General features: G+C 51.9%; 9 non-coding genes across 9 annotated transcripts; all 9 read left to right on the top strand.

The window, feature by feature from the left end:
* Positions 1–344: 344 nt before the first annotated feature.
* LOC140471215 (5S ribosomal RNA) lies at positions 345–463 on the top strand. Its single transcript, XR_011956894.1, has one exon. It is a non-coding gene; the product is annotated as a 5S ribosomal RNA (ribosomal RNA).
* Positions 464–1,978: 1,515 nt separating this feature from the next.
* Positions 1,979–2,097, top strand: LOC140471168 (5S ribosomal RNA). The gene has a single exon (XR_011956876.1). It is a non-coding gene; the product is annotated as a 5S ribosomal RNA (ribosomal RNA).
* A 1,515-nt stretch (positions 2,098–3,612) lies between these two features.
* LOC140467428 (5S ribosomal RNA) lies at positions 3,613–3,731 on the top strand. The gene has a single exon (XR_011955457.1). It is a non-coding gene; the product is annotated as a 5S ribosomal RNA (ribosomal RNA).
* Positions 3,732–5,246: 1,515 nt separating this feature from the next.
* Positions 5,247–5,365, top strand: LOC140470067 (5S ribosomal RNA). The gene has a single exon (XR_011956335.1). It is a non-coding gene; the product is annotated as a 5S ribosomal RNA (ribosomal RNA).
* Positions 5,366–6,880: 1,515 nt separating this feature from the next.
* LOC140469019 (5S ribosomal RNA) lies at positions 6,881–6,999 on the top strand. Its single transcript, XR_011955923.1, has one exon. It is a non-coding gene; the product is annotated as a 5S ribosomal RNA (ribosomal RNA).
* Positions 7,000–8,514: 1,515 nt separating this feature from the next.
* On the top strand, positions 8,515–8,633 carry LOC140471105 (5S ribosomal RNA). Its single transcript, XR_011956858.1, has one exon. It is a non-coding gene; the product is annotated as a 5S ribosomal RNA (ribosomal RNA).
* A 1,515-nt stretch (positions 8,634–10,148) lies between these two features.
* On the top strand, positions 10,149–10,267 carry LOC140471092 (5S ribosomal RNA). Its single transcript, XR_011956852.1, has one exon. It is a non-coding gene; the product is annotated as a 5S ribosomal RNA (ribosomal RNA).
* Positions 10,268–11,782: 1,515 nt separating this feature from the next.
* On the top strand, positions 11,783–11,901 carry LOC140471041 (5S ribosomal RNA). Its single transcript, XR_011956843.1, has one exon. It is a non-coding gene; the product is annotated as a 5S ribosomal RNA (ribosomal RNA).
* Positions 11,902–13,416: 1,515 nt separating this feature from the next.
* On the top strand, positions 13,417–13,535 carry LOC140470955 (5S ribosomal RNA). The gene has a single exon (XR_011956811.1). It is a non-coding gene; the product is annotated as a 5S ribosomal RNA (ribosomal RNA).
* Positions 13,536–15,012: the final 1,477 nt, after the last annotated feature.

The raw sequence follows: 15,012 nt of genomic DNA, 5'->3' as shown, positions 1-15,012 counted from the left end.
AGCTGCGGTCCCAGTACTGATCCCTGCGGTACCCCACTGGTCACTGCCTGCCATTCCGAAATGGAGGCGTGGAGGAGTGTGGAAGGATGAGAGAATGCAGGCTGCAGCCCTATGAAGCAGGGGGAGGTCTTGCAGGTGGCCTGTGTGGGGATGTGGGAGACGACAGGAGCCTGGTGGGCAAGGGCTAGCTGGAGGGAGGGAGGGAGGGAGGGAAGCACGCACGGAGGAGGAAGAGCAAAGAGAAAAGAGAGAAAAAAAAAACAAAGGGGATCAAGAGAAAGAGCAGCAAAGAAAATGTGGCTGGCCAGCACGCCTTGAAGTGGGGAGAAAAGGCAGGGGCCAGCGCCTACGGCCATACTAGTCTGAAAACGCCCGATCTCGTCTGATCTCGGAAGCTAAGCAGACTCAGGCCTGGTTAGTACTTGGATGGGAGACCGCCTGGGAATACCAGGTGCAGTAGGCTTTTTCCGCCAGCAGGGGCTGCTCAAGTCACCCCTCTGCACTCGTGTTGGGCCACGCACGCAATGCAGCGACAGGTTATTTTTGCTGCCGCTGCAGGCAGGAGACAGGGAGGGGAGGAGAGCGGAGCGCTGCCAAAATCAGCAAGAAAGAGGGAAAGAAAGGGATTGGGGCTGCACGCTGTCTGCGGCTGGCAGTCAGGAAAGGAGGGCAATAGACAATAGGTGCAGGAGTTGGCCATTCTGCCCTTGGAGCCTGCACCACCATTCAATATGATCATGGCTGATCATCCTTAATCAGTATCCTGTTCCTGCCTTATCTCCATAAGCCTTGATTCCACTATCCTTGAGAGCTCTGTCCAACTCTTTCTTCAATGAATCCAGAGACTGGGCCTCCACTGCCCTCTGGGGCAGAGCATTCCACACAGCCACCACTCTCTGGGTGAAGACGTTTCTCCTCATCTCTGTCCTAAACGGTCTACCCCGTATTTTTAAGCTGTGTCCTCTGTTTCGGCACTCACGTTTCCTGCCGCCAGAGTGTCCAATCCTTTGATAATCTTATATGTCTCAACCAGATCCCCTCTCAGTCTTCTAAACTCAAGGGTACACGAGCCCAGTCGCTCCAGTCTTTCAGTGTAAGGTAATCCCGCCATTCCAGGAATTGACCTCGTCAACCTACGCTGCACTCCCTCAATAGCCAGAATGTCTCTCCTCAAATTTGGAGACCAGAACTGCACACAGTACTCCAGGTGTGGTCTCACCAGGGCCCTGTACACCTGCAGAAGAACCTCTTTGCTTCTGTACTCGATCCCTCTTGTTATGAAGGCCAGCATGCTATTAGCCTTCTTCACTACCTGCTGTACCTGCATGCTTACCTTCATTGAGTGGTGTACAAGAACCCCCAGATCTCTCGGTACTGTCCCTTGACCGAAATTGATTCCATTTAGGTAGTAATCTGCCTTCGTGTTCTTGCCACCAAAGTGGATAAGCATCCATTTATCCACATTAAAGTGCATCTGCCATGCATCTGACCACTCACCTAACTTGTCCAGGTCACCCGGTAATCTCCTAACATCCTCATCACATTTCACCCTGCCACCCAGCTCAGTATCATCAGCAAATTTGCTAATGTTATTGCTAATAGCATCTTCTATATCATGAACATATATTGTAAAAAGCTGCGGTCCCAGTACTGATCCCTGCGGTACCCCACTGGTCACTGCCTGCCATTCCGAAATGGAGGCGTGGAGGAGTGTGGAAGGATGAGAGAATGCAGGCTGCAGCCCTATGAAGCAGGGGGAGGTCTTGCAGTTGGCCTGTGTGGGGATGTGGGAGACGACAGGAGCCTGGTGGGCAAGGGCTAGCTGGAGGGAGGGAGGGAGGGAGGGAAGCACGCACGGAGGAGGAAGAGCAAAGAGAAAAGAGAGAAAAAAAAAACAAAGGGGATCAAGAGAAAGAGCAGCAAAGAAAATGTGGCTGGCCAGCACGCCTTGAAGTGGGGAGAAAAGGCAGGGGCCAGCGCCTACGGCCATACTAGTCTGAAAACGCCCGATCTCGTCTGATCTCGGAAGCTAAGCAGACTCAGGCCTGGTTAGTACTTGGATGGGAGACCGCCTGGGAATACCAGGTGCAGTAGGCTTTTTCCGCCAGCAGGGGCTGCTCAAGTCACCCCTCTGCACTCGTGTTGGGCCACGCACGCAATGCAGCGACAGGTTATTTTTGCTGCCGCTGCAGGCAGGAGACAGGGAGGGGAGGAGAGCGGAGCGCTGCCAAAATCAGCAAGAAAGAGGGAAAGAAAGGGATTGGGGCTGCACGCTGTCTGCGGCTGGCAGTCAGGAAAGGAGGGCAATAGACAATAGGTGCAGGAGTTGGCCATTCTGCCCTTGGAGCCTGCACCACCATTCAATATGATCATGGCTGATCATCCTTAATCAGTATCCTGTTCCTGCCTTATCTCCATAAGCCTTGATTCCACTATCCTTGAGAGCTCTGTCCAACTCTTTCTTCAATGAATCCAGAGACTGGGCCTCCACTGCCCTCTGGGGCAGAGCATTCCACACAGCCACCACTCTCTGGGTGAAGACGTTTCTCCTCATCTCTGTCCTAAACGGTCTACCCCGTATTTTTAAGCTGTGTCCTCTGTTTCGGCACTCACGTTTCCTGCCGCCAGAGTGTCCAATCCTTTGATAATCTTATATGTCTCAACCAGATCCCCTCTCAGTCTTCTAAACTCAAGGGTACACGAGCCCAGTCGCTCCAGTCTTTCAGTGTAAGGTAATCCCGCCATTCCAGGAATTGACCTCGTCAACCTACGCTGCACTCCCTCAATAGCCGGAATGTCTCTCCTCAAATTTGGAGACCAGAACTGCACACAGTACTCCAGGTGTGGTCTCACCAGGGCCCTGTACACCTGCAGAAGAACCTCTTTGCTTCTGTACTCGATCCCTCTTGTTATGAAGGCCAGCATGCTATTAGCCTTCTTCACTACCTGCTGTACCTGCATGCTTACCTTCATTGAGTGGTGTACAAGAACCCCCAGATCTCTCGGTACTGTCCCTTGACCGAAATTGATTCCATTTAGGTAGTAATCTGCCTTCGTGTTCTTGCCACCAAAGTGGATAAGCATCCATTTATCCACATTAAAGTGCATCTGCCATGCATCTGACCACTCACCTAACTTGTCCAGGTCACCCGGTAATCTCCTAACATCCTCATCACATTTCACCCTGCCACCCAGCTCAGTATCATCAGCAAATTTGCTAATGTTATTGCTAATAGCATCTTCTATATCATGAACATATATTGTAAAAAGCTGCGGTCCCAGTACTGATCCCTGCGGTACCCCACTGGTCACTGCCTGCCATTCCGAAATGGAGGCGTGGAGGAGTGTGGAAGGATGAGAGAATGCAGGCTGCAGCCCTATGAAGCAGGGGGAGGTCTTGCAGTCGGCCTGTGTGGGGATGTGGGAGACGACAGGAGCCTGGTGGGCAAGGGCTAGCTGGAGGGAGGGAGGGAGGGAGGGAAGCACGCACGGAGGAGGAAGAGCAAAGAGAAAAGAGAGAAAAAAAAAACAAAGGGGATCAAGAGAAAGAGCAGCAAAGAAAATGTGGCTGGCCAGCACGCCTTGAAGTGGGGAGAAAAGGCAGGGGCCAGCGCCTTCGGCCATACTAGTCTGAAAACGCCCGATCTCGTCTGATCTCGGAAGCTAAGCAGACTCAGGCCTGGTTAGTACTTGGATGGGAGACCGCCTGGGAATACCAGGTGCAGTAGGCTTTTTCCGCCAGCAGGGGCTGCTCAAGTCACCCCTCTGCACTCGTGTTGGGCCACGCACGCAATGCAGCGACAGGTTATTTTTGCTGCCGCTGCAGGCAGAAGACAGGGAGGGGAGGAGAGCGGAGCGCTGCCAAAATCAGCAAGAAAGAGGGAAAGAAAGGGATTGGGGCTGCACGCTGTCTGCGGCTGGCAGTCAGGAAAGGAGGGCAATAGACAATAGGTGCAGGAGTTGGCCATTCTGCCCTTGGAGCCTGCACCACCATTCAATATGATCATGGCTGATCATCCTTAATCAGTATCCTGTTCCTGCCTTATCTCCATAAGCCTTGATTCCACTATCCTTGAGAGCTCTGTCCAACTCTTTCTTCAATGAATCCAGAGACTGGGCCTCCACTGCCCTCTGGGGCAGAGCATTCCACACAGCCACCACTCTCTGGGTGAAGACGTTTCTCCTCATCTCTGTCCTAAACGGTCTACCCCGTATTTTTAAGCTGTGTCCTCTGTTTCGGCACTCACGTTTCCTGCCGCCAGAGTGTCCAATCCTTTGATAATCTTATATGTCTCAACCAGATCCCCTCTCAGTCTTCTAAACTCAAGGGTACACAAGCCCAGTCGCTCCAGTCTTTCAGTGTAAGGTAATCCCGCCATTCCAGGAATTGACCTCGTCAACCTACGCTGCACTCCCTCAATAGCCAGAATGTCTCTCCTCAAATTTGGAGACCAGAACTGCACACTTTACTCCAGGTGTGGTCTCACCAGGGCCCTGTACACCTGCAGAAGAACCTCTTTGCTTCTGTACTCGATCCCTCTTGTTATGAAGGCCAGCATGCTATTAGCCTTCTTCACTACCTGCTGTACCTGCATGCTTACCTTCATTGAGTGGTGTACAAGAACCCCCAGATCTCTCGGTACTGTCCCTTGACCGAAATTGATTCCATTTAGGTAGTAATCTGCCTTCGTGTTCTTGCCACCAAAGTGGATAAGCATCCATTTATCCACATTAAAGTGCATCTGCCATGCATCTGACCACTCACCTAACTTGTCCAGGTCACCCGGTAATCTCCTAACATCCTCATCACATTTCACCCTGCCACCCAGCTCAGTATCATCAGCAAATTTGCTAATGTTATTGCTAATAGCATCTTCTATATCATGAACATATATTGTAAAAAGCTGCGGTCCCAGTACTGATCCCTGCGGTACCCCACAGGTCACTGCCTGCCATTCCGAAATGGAGGCGTGGAGGAGTGTGGAAGGATGAGAGAATGCAGGCTGCAGCCCTATGAAGCAGGGGGAGGTCTTGCAGTCGGCCTGTGTGGGGATGTGGGAGACGACAGGAGCCTGGTGGGCAAGGGCTAGCTGGAGGGAGGGAGGGAGGGAGGGAAGCACACACGGAGGAGGAAGAGCAAAGAGAAAAGAGAGAAAAAAAAAACAAAGGGGATCAAGAGAAAGAGCAGCAAAGAAAATGTGGCTGGCCAGCACGCCTTGAAGTGGGGAGAAAAGGCAGGGGCCAGCGCCTTCGGCCATACTAGTCTGAAAACGCCCGATCTCGTCTGATCTCGGAAACTAAGCAGACTCAGGCCTGGTTAGTACTTGGATGGGAGACCGCCTGGGAATACCAGGTGCAGTAGGCTTTTTCCGCCAGCAGGGGCTGCTCAAGTCACCCCTCTGCACTCGTGTTGGGCCACGCACGCAATGCAGCGACAGGTTATTTTTGCTGCCGCTGCAGGCAGGAGACAGGGAGGGGAGGAGAGCGGAGCGCTGCCAAAATCAGCAAGAAAGATGGAAAGAAAGGGATTGGGGCTGCACGCTGTCTGCGGCTGGCAGTCAGGAAAGGAGGGCAATAGACAATAGGTGCAGGAGTTGGCCATTCTGCCCTTGGAGCCTGCACCACCATTCAATATGATCATGGCTGATCATCCTTAATCAGTATCCTGTTCCTGCCTTATCTCCATAAGCCTTGATTCCACTATCCTTGAGAGCTCTGTCCAACTCTTTCTTCAATGAATCCAGAGACTGGGCCTCCACTGCCCTCTGGGGCAGAGCATTCCACACAGCCACCACTCTCTGGGTGAAGACGTTTCTCCTCATCTCTGTCCTAAACGGTCTACCCCGTATTTTTAAGCTGTGTCCTCTGTTTCGGCACTCACGTTTCCTGCCGCCAGAGTGTCCAATCCTTTGATAATCTTATATGTCTCAACCAGATCCCCTCTCAGTCTTCTAAACTCAAGGGTACACGAGCCCAGTCGCTCCAGTCTTTCAGTGTAAGGTAATCCCGCCATTCCAGGAATTGACCTCGTCAACCTACGCTGCACTCCCTCAATAGCCGGAATGTCTCTCCTCAAATTTGGAGACCAGAACTGCACACAGTACTCCAGGTGTGGTCTCACCAGGGCCCTGTACACCTGCAGAAGAACCTCTTTGCTTCTGTACTCGATCCCTCTTGTTATGAAGGCCAGCATGCTATTAGCCTTCTTCACTACCTGCTGTACCTGCATGCTTACCTTCATTGAGTGGTGTACAAGAACCCCCAGATCTCTCGGTACTGTCCCTTGACCGAAATTGATTCCATTTAGGTAGTAATCTGCCTTCGTGTTCTTGCCACCAAAGTGGATAAGCATCCATTTATCCACATTAAAGTGCATCTGCCATGCATCTGACCACTCACCTAACTTGTCCAGGTCACCCGGTAATCTCCTAACATCCTCATCACATTTCACCCTGCCACCCAGCTCAGTATCATCAGCAAATTTGCTAATGTTATTGCTAATAGCATCTTCTATATCATGAACATATATTGTAAAAAGCTGCGGTCCCAGTACTGATCCCTGCGGTACCCCACAGGTCACTGCCTGCCATTCCGAAATGGAGGCGTGGAGGAGTGTGGAAGGATGAGAGAATGCAGGCTGCAGCCCTATGAAGCAGGGGGAGGTCTTGCAGTCGGCCTGTGTGGGGATGTGGGAGACGACAGGAGCCTGGTGGGCAAGGGCTAGCTGGAGGGAGGGAGGGAGGGAGGGAAGCACGCACGGAGGAGGAAGAGCAAAGAGAAAAGAGAGAAAAAAAAAACAAAGGGGATCAAGAGAAAGAGCAGCAAAGAAAATGTGGCTGGCCAGCACGCCTTGAAGTGGGGAGAAAAGGCAGGGGTCAGCACCTGCGGCCATACTAGTCTGAAAACGCCCGATCTCGTCTGATCTCGGAAGCTAAGCAGACTCAGGCCTGGTTAGTACTTGGATGGGAGACCGCCTGGGAATACCAGGTGCAGTAGGCTTTTTCCGCCAGCAGGGGCTGCTCAAGTCACCCCTCTGCACTCGTGTTGGGCCACGCACGCAATGCAGCGACAGGTTATTTTTGCTGCCGCTGCAGGCAGGAGACAGGGAGGGGAGGAGAGCGGAGCGCTGCCAAAATCAGCAAGAAAGAGGGAAAGAAAGGGATTGGGGCTGCACGCTGTCTGCGGCTGGCAGTCAGGAAAGGAGGGCAATAGACAATAGGTGCAGGAGTTGGCCATTCTGCCCTTGGAGCCTGCACCACCATTCAATATGATCATGGCTGATCATCCTTAATCAGTATCCTGTTCCTGCCTTATCTCCATAAGCCTTGATTCCACTATCCTTGAGAGCTCTGTCCAACTCTTTCTTCAATGAATCCAGAGACTGGGCCTCCACTGCCCTCTGGGGCAGAGCATTCCACACAGCCACCACTCTCTGGGTGAAGACGTTTCTCCTCATCTCTGTCCTAAACGGTCTACCCCGTATTTTTAAGCTGTGTCCTCTGTTTCGGCACTCACGTTTCCTGCCGCCAGAGTGTCCAATCCTTTGATAATCTTATATGTCTCAACCAGATCCCCTCTCAGTCTTCTAAACTCAAGGGTACACGAGCCCAGTCGCTCCAGTCTTTCAGTGTAAGGTAATCCCGCCATTCCAGGAATTGACCTCGTCAACCTACGCTGCACTCCCTCAATAGCCGGAATGTCTCTCCTCAAATTTGGAGACCAGAACTGCACACAGTACTCCAGGTGTGGTCTCACCAGGGCCCTGTACACCTGCAGAAGAACCTCTTTGCTTCCGTACTCGATCCCTCTTGTTATGAAGGCCAGCATGCTATTAGCCTTCTTCACTACCTGCTGTACCTGCATGCTTACCTTCATTGAGTGGTGTACAAGAACCCCCAGATCTCTCGGTACTGTCCCTTGACCGAAATTGATTCCATTTAGGTAGTAATCTGCCTTCGTGTTCTTGCCACCAAAGTGGATAAGCATCCATTTATCCACATTAAAGTGCATCTGCCATGCATCTGACCACTCACCTAACTTGTCCAGGTCACCCGGTAATCTCCTAACATCCTCATCACATTTCACCCTGCCACCCAGCTCAGTATCATCAGCAAATTTGCTAATGTTATTGCTAATAGCATCTTCTATATCATGAACATATATTGTAAAAAGCTGCGGTCCCAGTACTGATCCCTGCGGTACCCCACTGGTCACTGCCTGCCATTCCGAAATGGAGGCGTGGAGGAGTGTGGAAGGATGAGAGAATGCAGGCTGCAGCCCTATGAAGCAGGGGGAGGTCTTGCAGTTGGCCTGTGTGGGGATGTGGGAGACGACAGGAGCCTGGTGGGCAAGGGCTAGCTGGAGGGAGGGAGGGAGGGAGGGAAGCACGCACGGAGGAGGAAGAGCAAAGAGAAAAGAGAGAAAAAAAAAACAAAGGGGATCAAGAGAAAGAGCAGCAAAGAAAATGTGGCTGGCCAGCACGCCTTGAAGTGGGGAGCAAAGGCAGGGGCCAGTGCCTACGGCCATACTAGTCTGAAAACGCCCGATCTCGTCTGATCTCGGAAGCTAAGCAGACTCAGGCCTGGTTAGTACTTGGATGGGAGACCGCCTGGGAATACCAGGTGCAGTAGGCTTTTTCCGCCAGCAGGGGCTGCTCAAGTCACCCCTCTGCACTCGTGTTGGGCCACGCACGCAATGCAGCGACAGGTTATTTTTGCTGCCGCTGCAGGCAGGAGACAGGGAGGGGAGGAGAGCGGAGCGCTGCCAAAATCAGCAAGAAAGAGGGAAAGAAAGGGATTGGGGCTGCACGCTGTCTGCGGCTGGCAGTCAGGAAAGGAGGGCAATAGACAATAGGTGCAGGAGTTGGCCATTCTGCCCTTGGAGCCTGCACCACCATTCAATATGATCATGGCTGATCATCCTTAATCAGTATCCTGTTCCTGCCTTATCTCCATAAGCCTTGATTCCACTATCCTTGAGAGCTCTGTCCAACTCTTTCTTCAATGAATCCAGAGACTGGGCCTCCACTGCCCTCTGGGGCAGAGCATTCCACACAGCCACCACTCTCTGGGTGAAGACGTTTCTCCTCATCTCTGTCCTAAACGGTCTACCCCGTATTTTTAAGCTGTGTCCTCTGTTTCGGCACTCACGTTTCCTGCCGCCAGAGTGTCCAATCCTTTGATAATCTTATATGTCTCAACCAGATCCCCTCTCAGTCTTCTAAACTCAAGGGTACACGAGCCCAGTCGCTCCAGTCTTTCAGTGTAAGGTAATCCCGCCATTCCAGGAATTGACCTCGTCAACCTACGCTGCACTCCCTCAATAGCCGGAATGTCTCTCCTCAAATTTGGAGACCAGAACTGCACACAGTACTCCAGGTGTGGTCTCACCAGGGCCCTGTACACCTGCAGAAGAACCTCTTTGCTTCCGTACTCGATCCCTCTTGTTATGAAGGCCAGCATGCTATTAGCCTTCTTCACTACCTGCTGTACCTGCATGCTTACCTTCATTGAGTGGTGTACAAGAACCCCCAGATCTCTCGGTACTGTCCCTTGACCGAAATTGATTCCATTTAGGTAGTAATCTGCCTTCGTGTTCTTGCCACCAAAGTGGATAAGCATCCATTTATCCACATTAAAGTGCATCTGCCATGCATCTGACCACTCACCTAACTTGTCCAGGTCACCCGGTAATCTCCTAACATCCTCATCACATTTCACCCTGCCACCCAGCTCAGTATCATCAGCAAATTTGCTAATGTTATTGCTAATAGCATCTTCTATATCATGAACATATATTGTAAAAAGCTGCGGTCCCAGTACTGATCCCTGCGGTACCCCACTGGTCACTGCCTGCCATTCCGAAATGGAGGCGTGGAGGAGTGTGGAAGGATGAGAGAATGCAGGCTGCAGCCCTATGAAGCAGGGGGAGGTCTTGCAGTTGGCCTGTGTGGGGATGTGGGAGACGACAGGAGCCTGGTGGGCAAGGGCTAGCTGGAGGGAGGGAGGGAGGGAGGGAAGCACGCACGGAGGAGGAAGAGCAAAGAGAAAAGAGAGAAAAAAAAAACAAAGGGGATCAAGAGAAAGAGCAGCAAAGAAAATGTGGCTGGCCAGCACGCCTTGAAGTGGGGAGAAAAGGCAGGGGCCAGCGCCTACGGCCATACTAGTCTGAAAACGCCCGATCTCGTCTGACCTCGGAAGCTAAGCAGACTCAGGCCTGGTTAGTACTTGGATGGGAGACAGCCTGGGAATACCAGGTGCAGTCGGCTTTTTCCGCCAGCAGGGGCTGCTCAAGTCACCCCTCTGCACTCGTGTTGGGCCACGCACGCAATGCAGCGACAGGTTATTTTTGCTGCCGCTGCAGGCAGGAGACAGGGAGGGGAGGAGAGCGGAGCGCTGCCAAAATCAGCAAGAAAGAGGGAAAGAAAGGGATTGGGGCTGCACGCTGTCTGCGGCTGGCAGTCAGGAAAGGAGGGCAATAGACAATAGGTGCAGGAGTTGGCCATTCTGCCCTTGGAGCCTGCACCACCATTCAATATGATCATGGCTGATCATCCTTAATCAGTATCCTGTTCCTGCCTTATCTCCATAAGCCTTGATTCCACTATCCTTGAGAGCTCTGTCCAACTCTTTCTTCAATGAATCCAGAGACTGGGCCTCCACTGCCCTCTGGGGCAGAGCATTCCACACAGCCACCACTCTCTGGGTGAAGACGTTTCTCCTCATCTCTGTCCTAAACGGTCTACCCCGTATTTTTAAGCTGTGTCCTCTGTTTCGGCACTCACGTTTCCTGCCGCCAGAGTGTCCAATCCTTTGATAATCTTATATGTCTCAACCAGATCCCCTCTCAGTCTTCTAAACTCAAGGGTACACGAGCCCAGTCGCTCCAGTCTTTCAGTGTAAGGTAATCCCGCCATTCCAGGAATTGACCTCGTCAACCTACGCTGCACTCCCTCAATAGCCGGAATGTCTCTCCTCAAATTTGGAGACCAGAACTGCACACAGTACTCCAGGTGTGGTCTCACCAGGGCCCTGTACACCTGCAGAAGAACCTCTTTGCTTCTGTACTCGATCCCTCTTGTTATGAAGGCCAGCATGCTATTAGCCTTCTTCACTACCTGCTGTACCTGCATGCTTACCTTCATTGAGTGGTGTACAAGAACCCCCAGATCTCTCGGTACTGTCCCTTGACCGAAATTGATTCCATTTAGGTAGTAATCTGCCTTCCTGTTCTTGCCACCAAAGTGGATAAGCATCCATTTATCCACATTAAAGTGCATCTGCCATGCATCTGACCACTCACCTAACTTGTCCAGGTCACCCGGTAATCTCCTAACATCCTCATCACATTTCACCCTGCCACCCAGCTCAGTATCATCAGCAAATTTGCTAATGTTATTGCTAATAGCATCTTCTATATCATGAACATATATTGTAAAAAGCTGCGGTCCCAGTACTGATCCCTGCGGTACCCCACAGGTCACTGCCTGCCATTCCGAAATGGAGGCGTGGAGGAGTGTGGAAGGATGAGAGAATGCAGGCTGCAGCCCTATGAAGCAGGGGGAGGTCTTGCAGTCGGCCTGTGTGGGGATGTGGGAGACGACAGGAGCCTGGTGGGCAAGGGCTAGCTGGAGGGAGGGAGGGAGGGAGGGAAGCACGCACGGAGGAGGAAGAGCATAGAGAAAAGAGAGAAAAAAAAAACAAAGGGGATCAAGAGAAAGAGCAGCAAAGAAAATGTGGCTGGCCAGCACGCCTTGAAGTGGGGAGAAAAGGCAGGGGCCAGCGCCTACGGCCATACTAGTCTGAAAACGCCCGATCTCGTCTGATCTCGGAAGCTAAGCAGACTCAGGCCTGGTTAGTACTTGGATGGGAGACCGCCTGGGAATACCAGGTGCAGTAGGCTTTTTCCGCCAGCAGGGGCTGCTCAAGTCACCCATCTGCACTCGTGTTGGGCCACGCACGCAATGCAGCGACAGGTTATTTTTGCTGCCGCTGCAGGCAGGAGACAGGGAGGGGAGGAGAGCGGAGCGCTGCCAAAATCAGCAAGAAAGAGGGAAAGAAAGGGATTGGGGCTGCACGCTGTCTGCGGCTGGCAGTCAGGAAAGGAGGGCAATAGACAATAGGTGCAGGAGTTGGCCATTCTGCCCTTGGAGCCTGCACCACCATTCAATATGATCATGGCTGATCATCCTTAATCAGTATCCTGTTCCTGCCTTATCTCCATAAGCCTTGATTCCACTATCCTTGAGAGCTCTGTCCAACTCTTTCTTCAATGAATCCAGAGACTGGGCCTCCACTGCCCTCTGGGGCAGAGCATTCCACACAGCCACCACTCTCTGGGTGAAGACGTTTCTCCTCATCTCTGTCCTAAACGGTCTACCCCGTATTTTTAAGCTGTGTCCTCTGTTTCGGCACTCACGTTTCCTGCCGCCAGAGTGTCCAATCCTTTGATAATCTTATATGTCTCAACCAGATCCCCTCTCAGTCTTCTAAACTCAAGGGTACACGAGCCCAGTCGCTCCAGTCTTTCAGTGTAAGGTAATCCCGCCATTCCAGGAATTGACCTCGTCAACCTACGCTGCACTCCCTCAATAGCCGGAATGTCTCTCCTCAAATTTGGAGACCAGAACTGCACACAGTACTCCAGGTGTGGTCTCACCAGGGCCCTGTACACCTGCAGAAGAACCTCTTTGCTTCCGTACTCGATCCCTCTTGTTATGAAGGCCAGCATGCTATTAGCCTTCTTCACTACCTGCTGTACCTGCATGCTTACCTTCATTGAGTGGTGTACAAGAACCCCCAGATCTCTCGGTACTGTCCCTTGACCGAAATTGATTCCATTTAGGTAGTAATCTGCCTTCCTGTTCTTGCCACCAAAGTGGATAAGCATCCATTTATCCACATTAAAGTGCATCTGCCATGCATCTGACCACTCACCTAACTTGTCCAGGTCACCCGGTAATCTCCTAACATCCTCATCACATTTCACCCTGCCACCCAGCTCAGTATCATCAGCAAATTTGCTAATGTTATTGCTAATAGCATCTTCTATATCATGAACATATATTGTAAAAAGCTGTGGTCCCAGTACTGATCCCTGCGGTACCCCACTGGTCACTGCCTGCCATTCCGAAATGGAGGCGTGGAGGAGTGTGGAAGGATGAGAGAATGCAGGCTGCAGCCCTATGAAGCAGGGGGAGGTCTTGCAGTTGGCCTGTGTGGGGATGTGGGAGACGACAGGAGCCTGGTGGGCAAGGGCTAGCTGGAGGGAGGGAGGGAGGGAGGGAAGCACGCACGGAGGAGGAAGAGCAAAGAGAAAAGAGAGAAAAAAAAAACAAAGGGGATCAAGAGAAAGAGCAGCAAAGAAAATGTGGCTGGCCAGCACGCCTTGAAGTGGGGAGAAAAGGCAGGGGCCAGCGCCTACGGCCATACTAGTCTGAAAACGCCCGATCTCGTCTGATCTCGGAAGCTAAGCAGACTCAGGCCTGGTTAGTACTTGGATGGGAGACCGCCTGGGAATACCAGGTGCAGTAGGCTTTTTCCGCCAGCAGGGGCTGCTCAAGTCACCCCTCTGCACTCGTGTTGGGCCACGCACGCAATGCAGCGACAGGTTATTTTTGCTGCCGCTGCAGGCAGGAGACAGGGAGGGGAGGAGAGCGGAGCGCTGCCAAAATCAGCAAGAAAGAGGGAAAGAAAGGGATTGGGGCTGCACGCTGTCTGCGGCTGGCAGTCAGGAAAGGAGGGCAATAGACAATAGGTGCAGGAGTTGGCCATTCTGCCCTTGGAGCCTGCACCACCATTCAATATGATCATGGCTGATCATCCTTAATCAGTATCCTGTTCCTGCCTTATCTCCATAAGCCTTGATTCCACTATCCTTGAGAGCTCTGTCCAACTCTTTCTTCAATGAATCCAGAGACTGGGCCTCCACTGCCCTCTGGGGCAGAGCATTCCACACAGCCACCACTCTCTGGGTGAAGACGTTTCTCCTCATCTCTGTCCTAAACGGTCTACCCCGTATTTTTAAGCTGTGTCCTCTGTTTCGGCACTCACGTTTCCTGCCGCCAGAGTGTCCAATCCTTTGATAATCTTATATGTCTCAACCAGATCCCCTCTCAGTCTTCTAAACTCAAGGGTACACGAGCCCAGTCGCTCCAGTCTTTCAGTGTAAGGTAATCCCGCCATTCCAGGAATTGACCTCGTCAACCTACGCTGCACTCCCTCAATAGCCAGAATGTCTCTCCTCAAATTTGGAGACCAGAACTGCACACAGTACTCCAGGTGTGGTCTCACCAGGGCCCTGTACACCTGCAGAAGAACCTCTTTGCTTCTGTACTCGATCCCTCTTGTTATGAAGTCCAGCATGCTATTAGCCTTCTTCACTACCTGCTGTACCTGCATGCTTACCTTCATTGAGTGGTGTACAAGAACCCCCAGATCTCTCGGTACTGTCCCTTGACCGAAATTGATTCCATTTAGGTAGTAATCTGCCTTCGTGTTCTTGCCACCAAAGTGGATAAGCATCCATTTATCCACATTAAAGTGCATCTGCCATGCATCTGACCACTCACCTAACTTGTCCAGGTCACCCGGTAATCTCCTAACATCCTCATCACATTTCACCCTGCCACCCAGCTCAGTATCATCAGCAAATTTGCTAATGTTATTGCTAATAGTATCTTCTATATCATGAACATATATTGTAAAAAGCTGCGGTCCCAGTACTGATCCCTGCGGTACCCCACAGGTCACTGCCTGCCATTCCGAAATGGAGGCGTGGAGGAGTGTGGAAGGATGAGAGAATGCAGGCTGCAGCCCTATGAAGCAGGGGGAGGTCTTGCAGTTGGCCTGTGTGGGGATGTGGGAGACGACAGGAGCCTGGTGGGCAAGGGCTAGCTGGAGGGAGGGAGGGAGGGAGGGAAGCACGCACGGAGGAGGAAGAGCAAAGAGAAAAGAGAGAAAAAAAAAACAAAGGGGATCAAGAGAAAGAGCAGCAAAGAAAATGTGGCTGGCC

The sequence above is a fragment of the Chiloscyllium punctatum genome, chromosome 3 (assembly GCF_047496795.1).
Source record: "Chiloscyllium punctatum isolate Juve2018m chromosome 3, sChiPun1.3, whole genome shotgun sequence".
NCBI classification, from domain to species: Eukaryota; Metazoa; Chordata; class Chondrichthyes; order Orectolobiformes; family Hemiscylliidae; genus Chiloscyllium; species Chiloscyllium punctatum.
Note: the sequence above shows the minus strand (reverse complement) of the source record. Positions and strands in the feature narration are given on the sequence as shown.